The 17,487-nt window shown below is 36.8% G+C and overlaps 1 long non-coding RNA gene across 1 annotated transcript; it reads right to left on the bottom strand.

Annotated features, from left to right (window-relative positions):
• Window positions 1-7,890: 7,890 nt before the first annotated feature.
• LOC123730982 (uncharacterized) lies at window positions 7,891-10,722 on the bottom strand. The gene is made up of 3 exons (XR_006762491.1): window positions 10,417-10,722; window positions 9,107-9,180; window positions 7,891-8,734 (listed from the first exon to the last, which is right to left on the bottom strand). It is a non-coding gene; the product is annotated as an uncharacterized lncRNA (long non-coding RNA).
• Between the last annotated feature and the right edge of the window lie 6,765 nt (window positions 10,723-17,487).

Consider the following 17,487-nt stretch of genomic DNA (forward strand, 5'->3'; position numbering starts at 1 on the left):
AACCAGCTCTGCTAGGGTGAGTAAAATTGTCAGAGTGAGCTGTTCTTTCATTTGTGTCTGGAGGTAGCTAGCAAGATAGCCAACGTTAGCCAGTTAGCTTGGGTGCTTGACTGCTGTTGTTAGGTCAGAATGCTCAAATCATCCCTACTCCTCGGCCAGTGAGCGCTCTGACCACTCCGAGAGCGTAACACTCTGAATTTACGAAGGGACAATCTGACAGCGGTCTGACTTTACGCCCAGAAAACACTCTGGCACTCCAGATAAATTTACGAACACACCCGTAGTATAAACCAGCCTTTGGTCTTGAAATCTTTGGTTGTTTAGTACATGGCCTCACATGTGAATCCTTAAAGAGATGGCTGGGGTTAAAGTTTAATCGTTTTTTTTTTAAGTTGCAAAATTCAAACTAGGTAAATGAGTAGGTTCTAATCTATTTGGAGAAGGGGATTGTAAATACAAACAGATTGTTTTAGATGATTTTTACTTTGGCATGCTGGAGACAAATGTGAAACCAGTCATGGAAGCAAACTGAAAACCCAACAAGTGCCCCTTTCGCACAGTAAAGTACAGAATGCTGTGACCTTATGGAATGCTGTGACCTTATGGAATGTTGTGACCTTATGGAATGTTGTGACCTTATGGAATGCTGTGACCTTATGGAATGCTGTGACCTTATGGAATGCTGTGACCTTATGGAATGCTGTGACCTTATTGAATGCTGTGACCTTATGGAATGTTGTGGCCTTATGGAATGCTATGACCTTATGGAATGCTGTGATGTTGTGACCTTATGGAATGCTGTGACCTTATGGATTGCTGTGACCTTATGGAATGCTGTGACCTTATGGAATGCTGTGACCTTATGCATCATTTTAACTGTATGGCCTTTTAGCTTGCAGTGATGAAACTTGGAGATGCAGCTAAATAGGTAGTCTACTGCAGCCTGGAGCATGTGGCCACTGTGTGACAATAATGCTAGTATAAACTCAGACGCAGAGAAACACAGCAGGTAAGGGTAAATCCAGAACATTTACTAAGGTCTTCACAGAAAAACAAAGCAAAAACATACCAGCACACTAATTAAAACATTAGACCTAAGCAAAGAGATCTGCCCACAGAGGAACCTAAATAGCCAGTCAACAGGTGAACCGAGAGGGCAATCAACACACAGGTGAAACCAATGATAACAATCAGGGTAACCTGGACACTAGAAACAAAGTAAGGGTGCCCTCCAGCGGTAAGCTCAGGGAGCACACTCAAAAATGAAACAGAAACCGTGACACACTGGTTGAATCAACGTTGTTTCCACGTCAATTCAAGCAAACAAATCAACGTGATGACATTTAATCAACGTGGATAACCGATTGGATTTGCAAAACGTTTTGTTGTTTTCTTTCACCCAACTTTTAACTTAAATCCAATGACATGGTGGCATTTGTTCTTGATTTCACTTCCAATCCACGGCTAGTTGCCAACTCGATCAAACGTAAATCAAAGCAAGACATTGAACTGTCGTACGACTGTGCCCAGTGGGGGATGACTCACAAAATGTTTTAACCTTACTATTTCCACCATACACTAATCTTCCAACGGGTTGAAGAACGTGTGTCAGTTGTTTTGATGGCTACATTTCATTGGTCTCCTTTCTGAAGACATTCTCCATAGACTACATTCTAATATTGTGTTAATGACTACCTTCTAGTATTGTTTTGATGGCTACCTTTCATTGGTCTCCTTTCTGAAGACATTCTCCATAGACTACATTCTAATATTGTGTTAATGACTACCTTCTAGTATTGTTTTGATGGCTATCTTTCATTGGTCTCCTTTCTGAAGACATTCTCCATAGACTACATTCTAATATTGTGTTAATGACTACCTTCTAGTATTGTTTTGATGGCTACCTTTCATTGGTCTCCTTTCTGAAGACATTCTCCATAGACTACATTCTAATATTGTGTTAATGACTACCTTCTAGTATTGTTTTGATGGCTACCTTTCATTGGTCTCCTTTCTGAAGACATTCTCCATAGACTACATTCTAATATATTTTTGATCTTTTTAACTAGGCAAGTCAGTTAAGAACAATTCTTATTTTCAACGCCGGCCAAGGAACAGTGGGTTAACTGCCTTGTTCAGGGGCAGAACGACACATTTGTACCTTGTCAGCTCAGGGATTCGATCTTGCAATCTTGCAACCTTTCGGTTACAAGTCCAACGCTGAAATAAATGTATTTAGGCTACCTGCCGCCCCTTGATAACTACATTATAATATTGTGTTGTTTTGATGGCTACCTTTCATTAGTTTCCATTCTGAACACATTCTCCATAGGCTACATTCTGATATTGTGTTGTTTTGACGGCTACATTCTAATATTGTGTTATTTTGATGGCTACATTCTAATATTGTGTTGTTTTGAAGGTTACACTCTAATATTGTGTTGTTTTGAAGGTTACATTCTAATATTGTGTTGATTTGATGGCTACATTCTAATATTTGTGCCAATCAAATTCTAATTAAATGTACAGTATCTAAAGGTATTGCTTTAAATAAATAAACAGGACAATTAATTGAAGACAAATTCCCTAATCAAGTTGGTAGGCCATCCAATGGGTGTGTTTTCTGGGAATGCATTAAATGTATTTAGTGTGCGCATGGGAGCCACACCTGCAAACCTTGTTATGCACCTGCAATAGATTAGTCTGAATACCAAATACTGAGAAGTGCTTAATCAAAACGCGTAAAAAAGTCTGAATCGGCCTCATGATGCATTTATGAGTTTGAATCCTCAATAACGAATGGCTGTATCACAGATACAATAAAATAGATGTACCAACCCCAGAATGCCCCTTTAACCCCAGTTTAACACTAAAGTCAAAACATCAGATTTTAAACCAAACCATAACCCTAAACACATTGCTAACCGTAATGCCTAACCCTTAAATTAAGACCAAAAAGCTAATTTTTTATTTCCATAATTTTTTACGATAGAGCCAATTTAGACTTTGCAGCTGACCCATCTAGCGGAAATCTCTCAGTTCTGCCTCCAGGTCAAGATGAATGAAAATAAATGTCAACCTGCATTTCATTGATACCCTAACATGTTCTGAGACAACCTTTGACTGCTTCTTGGAAGTTACTTATCAGATCACCTGACACAGGTGGGTGGGCAATCTTTTAACATTTCAATATGATTGTTTAACTGATTTTGAGTCCATATTCAATGTAATAGTACTTGCAGGGGAAACCTGACACAAAACAAGTATGGCATCTTCCTCAGGGAAGTCAGTTAACCCACTGGAGTCCTGGTGTTGTCCCTATGACAACTACTAACTTAACACATATCCTAACATAACTGAGTATTGGTGTTGTCCCTATGACAACTATAACCTTTTTTTTTTTTTTTTTACTCATTCAGCAAGAAAATAACTGCCAGGTGCCCCCAATGGTTTTGTTGTTGAAAGTGAAGGATCATGATGTATGCCATATAACGTTCCTTTGGATATCCACTGGCCTGCTATCAGTAGTGATGGATCATGATGGGGCCTGTTATTAGTAGTGATGGATCATGATGGGGCCTGTTATCAGTAGTGATGGATCATGATGGGCCTGTTATCAGTAGTGATTAGGCCTGTTATCCACTGACCTGTTATCAGTAGTGATGGGGTTTGTTATCAGTAGTGATGGATCACGATGTGGCCTGCTATTAGTAGTGATGGATCATGATGGGGTCTGTTATCAGTAGCGATGGATCATGATTGGGCCTGTTATCAGTAGTGATGGATCATGATGGTGCTTGTTATCAGTAGTGATGGATCATGATGGGGCCTGTTATCAGTAGTGATGGTTCATGATGGGGTCTGTTATCAGTAGTGATGGATCATGATTGGGCCTGTTATCAGTAGTGATGGATCGTGATGGGGCCTGTTATCAGTAGTGATGGGGCCTGTTATCAGTAGTGATGGTTCGTGATGGGGCCTGTTATCAGTAGTGATGGATCATGATGGGCCTGTTATCAGTAGTGATGGATCATGATGGGGCTTGTTATGAGTAGTGATGGATCATGATGGGGCCTGTTATCAGTAGTGATGGATCATGATGGGGCCTGTTATCAGTAGTGATGGGGCCTGTTATTAGTAGTGATGGATCATGATGGGCCTGTTATCAGTAGTGATGGATCATGATGGGGCTTGTTATCAGTAGTGATGGATCATGATGGGGCCTGTTATCAGTAGTGATGGATCATGATGGGGCTTGTTATCAGTAGTGATGGATCATGATGGGGCCTGTTATCAGTAGTGATGGTTCATGATGGGGCCTGTTATCAGTAGTGATGGATCATGATGGGGCTTGTTATCAGTAGTGATGGATCATGATGGGGCCTGTTATCAGTAGTGATGGATCATGATGGGGCTTGTTATCAGTAGTGATGGATCATGATGGGGCCTGTTATCAGTAGTGATGGATCATGATGGGGCTTGTTATCAGTAGTGATGGATCATGATGGGGCCTGTTATCAGTAGTGATGGTTCATGATGGGGCCTGTTATCAGTAGTGATGGATCATGATGGGGCTTGTTATCAGTAGTGATGGATCATGATGGGGCATGTTATTAGTAGTGATGGATCATGATGGGGCTTGTTATCAGTAGTGATGGATCATGATGGGGCCTGTTATCAGTAGTGATGGATCATGATGGGGCTTGTTATCAGTAGTGATGGATCATGATGGGGCATGTTATTAGTAGTGATGGATCATGATGGGGCTTGTTATCAGTAGTGATGGATCATGATGGGGCCTGTTATCAGTAGTGATGGATCATAATGGATCTCCTCCCTCAAATACACAGGCATTGAGCATGTTGCTCTACCAAGGAGAGGAAATAATATATACATTTATAAAACTTGTTCATAAAAGAGGGAATTGTTCATAAGAAGGGCCTGAGATCAAAGTCAATATTCAGACCACTAGGGGTCAATGTTTTTAGAGAGGATATCCAGTAAGCCTCACTTTCTAGTAGCAGGATCTCCATGTTTCCTCCTCTCCTTGGTAGAGCAACATGCTCAATGCCTGTGTATTTGAGGGAGGAGATTGGTTGGTTAGCTTCAACAAAGTGAGCTGCTACTGGATAGTCAATGTTCTTACACCTGATTGAGCTGCGGTGTTCAGCTATGCGTTGTTTTAATTGTCTCTTTGTTTGTCCTTCATAGGCTTTTCCACATGAACAGGTGATGAGATAGATTACTCCTTTGGTCTTGCATGAGATGATAACCCTAACAGGGATGTCACCCCTAACAGAGATGATACCCCTAACATGGATGATACCCCTAACATGGATTTTTCGACCTGTATGTGGGTGTCTGAAGAAGGATGTTTTTATAGTGATATTGCACTGTGCGTATGAGCCACATTTGTTGTTCCCATTTGGAATGGTTATCAAGAGTGTCTGAGTGGGCTGAGGGGCAGGTCAGATCTCACTAAGCTATCTCAAATATTGCGACCACGCTTATAGACCACCAGCGGGGGTTCCTTGAAGAGGTGTGCGATTTGTTTTGTCTGATTGCAGAATATGCCAGTGCTTTCTCAGGATTGATTTCATTTTCTCCGAACCCTTGGTGTACTTAGTGCAAAAGACAGTTGCGTTGTTTTTCTTCTTTGGTTGAGTTTTTAGTAATTCCTCTCTTGGTTTTTGAGATATTGTCACCATTGCAGCATCAAGAGTTATGTCCTTGTAGCTTCTCATGTTGAATTCATCTGACTTTCTTTTTAGCATTGCTGTCAAAATCTGTCTGGTGGCCACAGATTCGTTTAACCCTGCATAACTGGCTGTATGGTAGACCATTCTTGAGGTGAATGGGATACATACTATCCGCACATAGCAAGGTATTGCGGTCTGTGGGCTTTGTGTATAAGTCTGTGTGTAATGCATCATTCTCTTTGATGATCCATAAGTCCAGGTAGTTTATTTTTCTCTCATCAGTTTGCATGGTGAATTTGAGGTATTCAGAACTTTTGTTAAGTAGAGTTTGGAATTAATTTAGTTCCTGCTGACTTCCTTCCCAGAGCACATAGACATCATCTATGTATCTCTTCCATAGGAGGATTTTAGAAAGTAAGGAGTGTGTCTCTGTTTTATAAAGGAGTGCTTCCTCAAATTGTCCCAAATATAGGTTTGCATAGTTGGGGTAAAAGGGCTACACCTTGAATTTGAAGGAAAAAGTCTGACTCAAAGACGAAGTAGTATTGGATAATACCAGTTCAGTAAGTTGTAAGATGCAATCATTGGATGCAGCAAGGGTAGAGTTTCTCTGCTGAAGGAAGTGTTGCAGCGCCTGCAAGCCCTCTGGTATCCTTCCTAAGCCCTCTATCAGTGAGATCATGTGATTAGTGTCATTGACATAAGATGGGAGATTCTCAACCATCGGTTTAATGTGGTAATCAACAAATGTATAAATGTTTAATGTCACAGAGTTGATTGCTGATACAATGGGTCTACCTGAAGGAGGAGGAGACACTTGTTTGTGTAATTTAGCAACTGTATAGAAAGTTGGTATCTTGGGAAATTTCACACATAGAAATTCAACTTCTTTTTTGGTGATTTGTCCTGATTCCAAACAGCTTTCCACTGTGGACAAGATATTATGCTGGAATTCTAGGGTCACAATTCAGTTTGCGATAGAAGTTACCTTTAGATAATTGTCGGCGACATTCATTCACATAGTTGCACTTGTTTTGTACAAATTCCTCCTCCTTTGTAACATTTATTTTATGATAATGGAAGGATCTGACTTTCAGTCCTTAAGAGCCATTCTCTCGTCTCTACTCAGGTTATCAGAGGATTTGTGTTTCTGTTTATCTTTCAGTAGGTCACATACATCATTTTCAACAATCCTGCAGAAGGTTTCTATGGGGGCATTGCGTTTGGGGGGAGGTACAAATTAACTTTTTGCTCTAAATGTTGTTCTCTCAGAGTTCTCAGGTACCTCAGCTGGGTTAATGGCTTCATCTCCTCCTTGACTCAAGGTAGGACAGGTAAGTCTATTGATTAGCATGATAGACCAATGTACATCTCACTGAGGATGACATTTCAAGTGGAGTCATGAAGTTTCACTCTTATCAAAGAACTCACACAATCTCAGATTATGAAGAAACTTAAATAGATCGATCTGGACATTAATGTATGCAGTGGGTACAAACTATAACCACTTATTGAGAACACGAAGGTGAGCTGATGTCAGGGTCATAACCCCTTATTGAGAACACTGAGGTGAGCTGATGTCAGGGTCATAACCCCTTATTGACAACACTGAGGTGAGCTGATGTCAGGGTCATAACCCCTTATTGAGAACACTGAGGTGAGCTGATGTCAGGGTCATGACCCCTTATTGAGAACACTGAGGTGAGCTGATGTCAGGGTCATAACCCCTTATTGAGAACACTGAGGTGAGCTGATGTCAGGGTCATAACCCCTTATTCAGAACACTGAGGTGATCTGATGTCAGGGTCATAACCCCTTATTGAGAACACTGAAGTGAGCTGAGGTCAGGGTCATAACCCCTTATTGAGAACACTGAGGTGAGCTGATGTCAGGGTCATAACCCCTTATTGAGAACACTGAGGTGAGCTGATGTCAGGGTCTTACTTGATAAGTTGAAGACATGTATCTCCTGTGGACTGGGGGCCCGTCCTGGGTCTCAATCGGTAGGTGTCATGGGGTGGTGGTGGATAACTTCTTCCCACGACGTATGCACCGAACCCTCTTACCTGCTGGGGGTGTTGGCCTCAACGTTGTCCAATGTGTTTTTCTAATTTAAATATGTTTTATTTACTACATCTCTTTAGTCACTGGGTCAAAGTTCAAAGGTCAATATCTAAAATAATAGACCACGTTAGTTAAAATCTGTTTTATTATTTGGTTTAATCAGCCCAGAAGATACTGACATGTTGATGAGCAGAAACAAATGAGTTGAAGTGACACATGCAATTGGTTACAAAAACATATTATTAAGTACATTTTCAACTGATCAATAAGGCACTTACAATTATAAATCACACACATCGACAAAGTACAAGAAAAGTACGAGTACACACAGAGATGGCCAGAGATGGAAAGGGATCTTAGTCACATTCAAATGGGATGACAAATACAATCTTAGACAAATACATCTAGCCTACCATAAATCACTTTTTCAAAACGTTGTTTACAGTTCAGTCATTTAGCAGACGCTCTTATCCAGAGCGATTTACAAGAGCAATTAGGGTTAAGTTCCTTGCTCAAGGGCACATCGGCAGATTTTTTCACATTTGGCTTGGTTGGAGATTCAAACCAGCGACCTTTCAGTTACTGGCCCAACAATCTCAACAGCTAGGTTACCAGCCACCCCTTTCCATCAACAATGGACACATGCATTTTGGAAAAGTATTTTATTGCTATGTATAACAAATGTACAAATCAGTCATTCATTCAATAGTTTTGTGTGACTGACAGAGAAGTGTTTGCTAATTGTAGGAGTCATGCTTCAGTATCCCTCTATACTTCCTGTTTCTTCAAGTTCAGAACCACCATGATAGAAGCAACAACAAAAACAGGGACAAAGACATAAACCTTCCATAGATGTTGTTGAACGAACCGGTCTGTGGCCACCTTCAGTTTCACTCCAACAGCGATTCCAATGATCAACGTCAAGAACCCAACAGTAACCACCATCGGCTCACAATCTGGCTTATCAGCAGCTGTGACACATACACACACTGAGTATTAATCATTTAGAATCTGCTGCATTTTACAGCATTCAGCAGATCTGTCATTTACTGATACTTGAAAGAATAAAAACAAAACAAGTGGTTATATTTTACTTTGGCATCCCTGTCAGTTTTATGTTCCCTATTCTGTTGGACTACAATAGTACAGTATCACTACTGAACTGTCCTCTTCCATATGATAGGGAAGCTGTTACACTACAATAGTACAGTATCTCTACTGAACTGTCCTCTTCTCTATGATAGGGAAGCTGTTACACTACCATAGTAGAGTATCACTACTGAACTGTCCTCTTCCATATCTAAGGGAAGTTTGGGTTTTAATCATCACGGTACAGCACTCACCTGAAGACATCATGTTGATGTACTTTTCCTCTGTTGTTTATCCTGAACTCAATTCAACTCAATGAAGAGGGTGTCTACAATACAGCATTGAAATTAGACAATGAAGTGATGTTATTTACTGGTTAAACAATGAACATAGAACACAACAAACATAGAAAATAGGACAGAATGAACATAGAACAGAATAAACATAGAACACAAAGAAGAATAAACACAGAACAGAAGAGAATTACCATAGAACAGAATAAACATAGAACTTAGAACACAAAGAAGAATAAACACAGAACAGAAGAGAATTACCATAGAACAGAATAAACATAGAACTTAGAACACAAAGAAGAATAAACACAGAACAGAAGAGAATTACCATAGAACAGAATAAACATAGAACTTAGAACACAAAGAAGAATAAACACAGAACAGAATTAACATAGAACAGAATAAACATAGAACATGTAACATATAAACATAGAACACAATAACAGATTAAACAGAACAGACTGTTTCACAATAAACAACGAGTCTATTGATTCACCCTTGCTTCAATCTAAGTAACATAATAAAAAATCCCCATTAAAATCCATCAGTTTAAGTTAAAGATACTGTATGTGTTGTTTTGCATGGGCTGCTTCTCAATCTCAGAACTGAAGAACATACGCACATCCAGGCACTTTCCGCAGGCGCTGGAGATGTAGGCAAAGTCATGGAAATGTGTGCAGCGTTTTCCTTTCTGTTTTCCACTGCTTCTCAATCTACCAACTCCGCCTATATCGGACTTCTGCATCTGCGGTGGAGGAAGGTGGCCGAGATACAGCGGTGTTTGTCAGACCATGTGGCATGCAAAAATCAGTCTTCTCACTAAAACGGCTGTAGCGTCCGAACGGTTTGGCCTACAAACGATGTTCTTCGTTTTGCTCTACGACCCCCACACGTGTTATCAGACTTGCCTGAAGTCAGTACCGCCGATGTGCCAACTTCTGTCTGTAGCGTCTGAACGGTTTGGGCTACAAACTAATATGACTCCACTATGGAAAAGGTGGGATTCTCACAAGCACAATGGTATGTGACGGGACTCATCTAAAGTAACTGGTACCATTTTAAAAAAATGAATGGAGGTATGTAGGTAGTTTTGTGGTAGTTATGTCGGTAGTTTTTATGTGTCCATATCTCCTAGATATAGGAAAGTCCCCCCGTGTTTTCCTCATTTACAAAGCAGTACTTGGGACGTTAGCGTGTATCCTTTCATACACATTGTTCAGGTATCCTTGATTCAAATCGAATTTCATCAAACTAAACCATTCAACACCTACCTGTTACTTTGTCCCGTCTGTCTCTGCTGCCTCAGTTAATGTGGTGGTAATTTAAGTTATATTTTCCCTGAACTGAAACCAAGCTGTGAGGCACAACACCCATTCATAGTTCACTCCTGCTTAGTGCCAGATACAAACCATTACTATGACAGGGTAATAACACAAACAGTACAGCTATGACTACACCAATCTGGAATTCCCCTTCAGTCACAATTCTTGTTCTAAAATTAAAGAATGTCCAATAGAACGTTATTTTCACTTTGTTGCTTTTCTCATGTACTCACCATCTCCTCTTGTATTTGTTTAGAGATCTGTAGTCACATGGTCTATTAATATCATTCTGTTAGAGATCTGTAGTCACATGGTCTATTAATATCATTCTGTTAGAGAGATCTGTAGTCACATGGTATATTAATATCATTCTGGGAGATCTGTAGTCACATGGTATATTAATATCATTATGTTAGATCTGTAGTCACATGGTCTATTAATATCATTCTGTTAGATCTGTAGTCACATGGTCTATTAATATCATTCTGTTAGAGATCTGTAGTCACATGGTATATTAATATCATTATGTTAGATCTGTAGTCACATGGTCTATTAATATCATTCTGTTAGAGAGACCTGTAGTCACATGGTATATTAACATCATTCTGTTAGAGAGATCTGTAGTCACATGGTATATTAATATCATTCTGTTAGATCTGTAGTCAGATGGTATATTAATATCATTCTGTTAGATCTGTAGTCACATGGTATATTAATATCATTCTGTTAGAGATCTGTAGTCACATGGTATATTAATATCATTCTGTTAGAGATCTGTAGTCACATGGTATATTAATATAATTATGTTAGAGAGATCTGTAGTCACATGGTATATTAATATCATTCTGAGAGATCTGTAGTCACATGGTATATTAATATCATTCTGTTAGAGATCTGTAGTCACATGGTATATTAATATCATTCTGTTAGATCTGTAGTCACATGGTATATTAATATCATTCTGTTAGAGAGATCTGTATTCACATGGTATATTAATATCATTCTGTTAGAGAGATCTGTAGTCACATGGTATTTTAATATTCTGTTAGCGAGATCTGTAGTCACATGGTATATTAATATCATTATGTTAGAGAGATCTGTAGTCACATGGTATATTAATATCATTCTGTTAGATCTGTAGTCACATGGTATATTAATATCATTCTGTTAGAGAGACCTGTAGTCACATGGTATATTAATATCATTCTGTTAGAGAGATCTGTAGTCACATGGTATATTAATATCATTCTGTTAGAGAGATCTGTAGTCACATGGTATATTAATATCATTCTGTTAGAGAGACCTGTAGTCACATGGTATATTAATATCATTCTGTTAGAGAGACCTGTAGTCACATGGTATATTAATATCTTTCTGAGAGATCTGTAGTCACATGGTATATTAATATCATTCTGTTAGAGAGACCTGTAATCACATGGTATATTAATATCTTTCTGAGAGATCTGTAGTCACATGGTCTATTAATATCATTCTGTTAGATCTGTAGTCACATGCTATATTAATATCATTCTGTTAGAGAGATCTGTAGTCACATGGTGTATTAATATCATTCTGTTAGTGATCTGTAGTCACATGGTATATTAATATAATTCTGTTACAGAGATCTGTTGTCACATGGTATATTAATATCATTCTGTTAGAGATCTGTGGTCACATGGTATATTAATATCATTCTGTTAGAGAGATCTGTAGTCACATGGTATATTAATATCATTCTGTTAGAGAGATCTGTAGTCACATGGTATATTAATATCATTCTGTTAGAGAGATCTGTATTCACATGGTATATTAATATCATTCTGTTAGAGAGATCTGTAGTCACATGGTATATTAATATCATTCTGAGAGATCTGTAGTCACATGGTATATTAATATCATTCTGAGAGACCTGTAGTCACATGGTATATTAATATCATTCTGGTAGAGAGATCTGTAGTCACATGGTATATTAATATCATTCTGTTAGATCTGTAGTCACATGGTATATTAATATCATTCTGTTAGATCTGTAATCACATGGTCTATTAATATCATTCTGTTAGAGAGATCTGTAGTCACATGGTATATTAATATCATTCTGTTACAGAGATCTGTTGTCACATGGTATATTAATATCATTCTGTTAGAGATCTGTGGTCACATGGTATATTAATATCATTCTGTTAGAGAGATCCGTAGTCACATGGTATATTAATATCATTCTGTTAGAGAGATCTGTAGTCACATGGTCTATTAATATCATTATGTTAGAGAGATCTGTAGTCACATGGTCTATTAATATCATTCTGTTAGAGAGATCTGTAGTCACATGGTCTATTAATATCATTCTGAGAGATCTGTAGTCACATGGTCTATTAATATCATTCTGAGAGATCTGTAGTCACATGGTATATTAATATCATTCTGTTAGATCTGTAGTCACATGGTCTATTAATATCATTCTGTTAGACCTGTAGTCACATGATATATTAATATCATTCTGTTAGAGAGACCTGTAGTCACATGGTATATTAATATCATTCTGTTAGAGAGATCTGTAGTCACATGGTATATTAATATCATTCTGTTAGATCTGTAGTCACATGGTATATTAATATAATTCTGTTAGAGATCTGTAGTCACATGGTGTATTAATATCATTCTGTTAGAGATCTGTAGTCACATGGTCTATTAATATCATTCTGTTAGAGAGATCTGTATTCACATGGAATATTAATATCATTCTGTTATAGAGATCTGTAGTCACATGGTATATTAATATCATTCTGTTAGAGAGATCTGTAGTCACATGGTATATTAATATCATTCTGTTAGAGAGACCTGTAGTCACATGGTGTATTAATATCATTCTGTTAGAGAGATCTGTAGTCACATGGTATATTAATATCATTCTGTTAGAGAGATCTGTAGTCACATGGTGTATTAATATCATTCTGTTAGATCTGTAGTCACATGGTATATTAATATCATTATGTTAGAGAGATCTGTAGTCACATGGTGTATTAATATCATTCTGTTAGATCTGTAGTCACATGGTGTATTAATATCATTCTGTTAGATCTGTAGTCACATGGTGTATTAATATCATTCTGTTAGATCTGTAGTCACATGGTATATTAATATCATTCTGGGAGATCTGTAGTCACATGGTATATTAATATCATTCTGTTAGAGAGACCTGTAGTCACATGGTGTATTAATATCATTCTGTTAGAGAGACCTGTAGTCACATGGTATATTAATATCATTCTGGGAGATCTGTAGTCACATGGTATATTAATATCATTCTGGGAGATCTGTAGTCACATGGTATATTAATATCATTCTGTTAGAGAGACCTGTAGTCACATGGTATATTAATATCATTCTGTTAGAGAGACCTGTAGTCACATGGTATATTAATATCATTCTGGGAGATCTGTAGTCACATGGTATATTAATATCTTTCTGTTATAGAGATCTGTAGTCACATGGTATATTAATATCATTCTGTTAGAGATCTGTAGTCACATGGTATATTAATATAATTCTGTTAGATCTGTAGTCACATGGTCTATTAATATCATTCTGAGAGATCTATAGTCACATGGTCTATTAATATCATTCTGTTAGATCTGTAGTCACATGGTATATTAATATCATTCTGTTAGAGAGATCTGTAGTCACATGGTATATTAATATCATTCTGTTAGATCTGTAGTCACATGGTATATTAATATCATTCTGGGAGATCTATAGTCACATGGTATATTAATATCTTTCTGTTATAGAGATCTGTAGTCACATGGTATATTAATATCATTCTGTTAGAGATCTGTAGTCACATGGTATATTAATATAATTCTGTTAGATCTGTAGTCACATGGTCTATTAATATCATTCTGAGAGATCTATAGTCACATGGTCTATTAATATCATTCTGTTAGATCTGTAGTCACATGGTATATTAATATCATTCTGTTAGAGAGATCTGTAGTCACATGGTATATTAATATCATTCTGTTAGAGATCTGTAGTCACATGGTCTATTAATATCATTCTGTTAGAGAGATCTGTAGTCACATGGTATATTAATATAATTATGTTAGAGAGATCTGTAGTCCCATGGTATATTAATATCATTCTGTTAGAGAGATCTGTAGTCACATGGTCTATTAATATCATTCTGAGAGATCTGTAGTCACATGGTATATTAATATCATTCTGTTAGATCTGTAGTCACATGGTCTATTAATATCATTCTGTTAGACCTGTAGTCACATGATATATTAATATCATTCTGTTAGAGAGACCTGTAGTCACATGGTATATTAATATCATTCTGTTAGAGAGATCTGTAGTCACATGGTATATTAATATCATTCTGTTAGATCTGTAGTCACATGGTATATTAATATCATTCTGTTAGAGATCTGTAGTCACATGGTGTATTAATATCATTCTGTTAGAGATCTGTAGTCACATGGTCTATTAATATCATTCTGTTAGAGAGATCTGTATTCACATGGTATATTAATATCATTCTGTTAGAGATCTGTAGTCACATGGTATATTAATATCATTCTGAGAGATCTGTAGTCACATGGAATATTAATATCATTCTGTTAGAGATCTGTAGTCACATGGTATATTAATATCATTCTGAGAGATCTGTAGTCACATGGAATATTAATATCATTCTGTTAGAGAGATCTGTAGTCACATGGTATATTAATATCATTCTGTTAGACCTGTGGTCACATGGTATATTAATATCATTCTGTTAGACCTGTAGTCACATGGTATATTAATATCATTCTGTTAGAGAGATCTGTAGTCAAATGGTATATTAATATCATTCTGAGAGATCTGTAGTCACATGGTATATTAATATCATTCTGTTAGACCTGTAGTCACATGGTATATTAATATCATTCTGAGAGATCTGTAGTCACATGGAATATTAATTCATTCTGGTAGAGAGATCTGTAGTCACATGGTATATTAATATCATTCTGTTAGACCTGTAGTCACATGGTATATTAATATCATTCTGTTATAGAGATCTGTTGTCACATGGTATATTAATATCATTCTGAGAGATCTGTAGTCACATGGTATATTAATATCATTCTGAGAGACCTGTAGTCACATGGTATATTAATATCATTCTGAGAGATCTGTAGTCACATGGAATATTAATATCATTCTGTTAGAGATCTGTAGTCACATGGAATATTAATATCATTCTGTTAGAGAGATCTGTAGTCACATGGTATATTAATATCATTCTGTTAGACCTGTAGTCACATGGTATATTAATATCATTCTGTTAGACCTGTAGTCACATGGTATATTAATATCATTCTGTTAGAGATCTGTAGTCACATGGTCTATTAATATCATTCTGTTAGAGATCTGTAGTCACATGGTATATTAATATCTTTCTGTTATAGAGATCTGTAGTCACATGGAATATTAATATCATTCTGTTAGAGATCTGTAGTCACATGGTATATTAATATAATTCTGTTAGACCTGTAGTCACATGGTATATTAATATCATTCTGTTAGATCTGTAGTCACATGGTGTATTAATATCATTCTGTTAGATCTGTAGTCACATGGTATATTAATATCATTCTGTTAGATCTGTAGTCACATGGTATATTAATATCATTCTGTTAGACCTGTAGTCACATGGTATATTAATATCATTCTGTTAGATCTATAGTCACATGGTATATTAATATCTTTCTGTTATAGAGATCTGTAGTCACATGGAATATTAATATCATTCTGTTAGAGACCTGTAGTCACATGGTATATTAATATCATTCTGTTATAGAGATCTGTAGTCACATGGTATATTAATATCATTCTGTTAGAGAGATCTGTAGTCACATGGTATATTAATGTCATTCTGTTAGAGAGACCTGTAGTCACATGGTGTATTAATATCATTCTGTTAGAGAGATCTGTAGTCACATGGTATATTAATATCATTCTGTTAGAGAGATCTGTAGTCACATGGTGTATTAATATCATTCTGTTAGATCTGTAGTCACATGGTATATTAATATCATTCTGTTAGAGAGATCTGTAGTCACATGGTGTATTAATATCATTCTGTTAGATCTGTAGTCACATGGTGTATTAATATAATTCTGTTAGATCTGTAGTTACATGGTGTATTAATATCATTCTGTTAGATCTGTAGTCACATGGTATATTAATATCATTCTGGGAGATCTGTAGTCACATGGTATATTAATATCATTCTGTTAGAGAGACCTGTAGTCACATGGTATATTAATATCATTCTGGGAGATCTGTAGTCACATGGTATATTAATATCATTCTGTTAGAGAGATCTGTAGTCACATGGTATATTAATATCATTCTGTTAGAGAGATCTGTAGTCACATGGTATATTAATATCATTCTGGGAGATCTGTAGTCACATGGTATATTAATATCATTCTGTTAGAGAGACCTGTAGTCACATGGTATATTAATATCATTCTGTTAGAGAGACCTGTAGTCACATGGTATATTAATATCATTCTGGGAGATCTGTAGTCACATGGTATATTAATATCTTTCTGTTATAGAGATCTGTAGTCACATGGTATATTAATATCATTCTGTTAGAGATCTGTAGTCACATGGTATATTAATATAATTCTGTTAGATCTGTAGTCACATGGTCTATTAATATCATTCTGAGAGATCTATAGTCACATGGTCTATTAATATCATTCTGTTAGATCTGTAGTCACATGGTATATTAATATCATTCTGTTAGAGAGATCTGTAGTCACATGGTATATTAATATCATTCTGTTAGATCTGTAGTCACATGGTATATTAATATCATTGTTAGAGAGATCTGTAGTCACATGGTCTATTAATATCATTCTGTTAGAGATCTGTAGTCACATGGTCTATTAATATCATTCTGTTAGAGAGATCTGTAGTCACATGGTATATTAATATAATTCTGTTAGATCTGTAGTC

This window comes from Salmo salar, chromosome ssa02 (genome assembly GCF_905237065.1).
Source record: "Salmo salar chromosome ssa02, Ssal_v3.1, whole genome shotgun sequence".
Classification (NCBI taxonomy): Eukaryota; Metazoa; Chordata; class Actinopteri; order Salmoniformes; family Salmonidae; genus Salmo; species Salmo salar.